The sequence below is a fragment of the Macaca nemestrina genome, chromosome 2 (genome assembly GCF_043159975.1).
Source record: "Macaca nemestrina isolate mMacNem1 chromosome 2, mMacNem.hap1, whole genome shotgun sequence".
Taxonomy (NCBI): Eukaryota; Metazoa; Chordata; class Mammalia; order Primates; family Cercopithecidae; genus Macaca; species Macaca nemestrina.
Genome location: NC_092126.1, coordinates 194,732,580 through 194,735,138, shown reverse-complemented (window position 1 = coordinate 194,735,138; position 2,559 = coordinate 194,732,580).

Genomic DNA, 2,559 nt, shown 5'->3' with positions numbered 1-2,559 from the left:
AAGTGTCTTTGCAGACAGATACTTATGCTAATAGGAATCAAGTGACCACTTGAGTCGATATCAAGAGCCGTAATTGGTCAAACTACGCATCCAGCATCCTTAGAGCATAAAACTTCTAGAAATGCATTTCTTTAGAAATCAAGGAAACCTTTACACATATAATAATTAACATGTTTCAATTGTCTCGATTAATACAAATGATTAACACCACACCCCTATTTTTATCAGTAAATTAGATTTAGTGTCTTAGAAGTTTGTATATACATGCTTATCATTTGAATTTTTCCTACTCAATGGAAATCAAAGTAGTTTTCCTTTGTGTAGAATTGGAAAAGATGAACAATTTCAAAAGTATTGACTGTTAACTCATAGAAAAGTAGAATATTGGTGTGTTGCTATAAATACTACCACAGTTTGCAGAAACAGTGTATTTAAAATAAAGGGGTGAGAAGTTAAAATCGTGCTATTTATCCATTGCATTTACTATAGATTGAAAGGGATTTGTAAGTCAAAAGAAGCAAAATGAAAGCAAGAAAAGGTCAAAGAAAGTAACCAAGATAGAATGCAGAACAGGTAAATGCACCCCTAGGGAAACACACAACAGGAAAGGCATAAAGATAATGGCACACATCTCAGTCTAGATGTATAGAATGCAATGCCAGGTTTGGTCTTTAAGCTGTGCGTTAATTTGAATGGAGAATTTCCCGTTGTGAATATGTATTTTAGTGCCTCTACTCTAGGTAAATGTTTATTTGATTGCTGAGCCTAGTAGTGCTAGTATCTAAATGAGCCTTATAATAATGGTAGTATCTAAATGGTGTTTGCTCGGCACAATATTCATGTTACATACAAGCGAACAAGCCTCTGCTAGATCTCCTATGTCACATCATAGGAAATAGTTTTCATTAAAGCTGGTTTAAGCGTGGCAAAGTGAAGAAAGTAAATTCAACAGGAAGAAAAACGTTTTATGTCAAAACTGGGACTCGGCAAATGGGCAAAGAAAAAGGTTTTAGAGTTATGGAATTCATAATTTTCTACTTGCCCTATTTAAAGTGAGTGCAATCCTTCAACTAAGATCTATACATGATATGTTATATTAATACTGTGTTTCTCCAAAACTCATGTCTATTTGCTCTTCCCAGATATATTTGTATCATACAAAGGTAGAGAGCAATGCTATAATTACCATCACCAAATAGCTTATTTATTAATTCATGCAAAGCTCTTTAGCTGCTCAAAATCACTAATATTTTTCCTGGTATTTCTCTGCTACTAGGGACTCAATGCTTCCCCCAATCTATTCATGCAAATTCCATTCATGTTAAATTGAAGTGCTATCAAGTGTGCTTTCTTCGGAGTATGTTGTAAACATAGTGTGCTAAACTTATCGTATATAAATCTCTCCAGTATATTTCATGCTATTCTGAGCATTGATAATAATAAATCTTATAATGTTTCCTGAAGTGATACCTTCAACTGAATGTTGATGAAAACAAAAATTAATAAACTTACATCCACGCAGTGCTTTGTATTTTCAAAGCTGTTTGATTTTCAAAGCCTCTCCACAGCACACAATGTTGTAGGTCAGCATTCAGGTATAATTATGCCCATCTAATGGAAGGAAAACTGAGCACTTAGAACAGTTAAGTGAAAAGTTTGACAACGCACTTTCATGATTCTGTAGGTAAATTGACACCAATACCTGCCTGTTGTATCTATTGAGGAAATATAATTGAAAGTAAAATCTCTCTACCCAGAAATCTATTCCACAAAGGCAGTAGAGAAAGAAACACTTTCGCTATTGAGAAGGCATGAAAACAGAATGTGATGTGCATCGCAGGCGGTCCACTAAGTGATTGCAAAGACAGAAACAAATTTCACCCTCTTAAAGAGCCAAGAAGATATAACGAATTACAGACATGTTTTCAAGATAAACAATAACTAGTCTTCAAGTAAGAGGACTTGACAACACCATTTGCCACACATTATTCATACTAACTTTACCTGGTAATTGGGGTGACCATCTCTGTTAGCTACTTGGCTTTATTGAGAAGCCAAACTTCTCTTCATGACAGGATGTAGTTCTATAATTTGGAGCAAGATCACCACCAAAGTCAGGCTGTTACCCTCACACAGAAACTGGAAAAAAGGATTACTATCTTCCTTGATGTTTGCATTTCTGAGATGTTTCCTGCACTTGAGAAAGATATTACTAGGTCACAAAGCCAAAACCAAGTCAATATAGTCTTTGAAAATATTTATATACATTTCGAATAAATTGGAAAATATTTATAATTAAAAGTCATCCAAGAAGATAGTGTTGTAAAAGAAAAAGTAGAGGAGGAAAGCCTCTTCTCCCATTTTCAACCAGAAGAATTAAGCCTTTGATTTTATATTGGCCTTTGTCTTACACACAGAGCACAATTCCAACCAGGAAGAACCCAGCGGCATTCTATTGCTGCTGCTCTTTGGCTTCCCCTGGCTGCTTCCTACCTACAACATCAAGCAAGATAGTAAAGCAGATCCGTTCTTTGCAGAAAGCTGGGATTTCTGTTGACT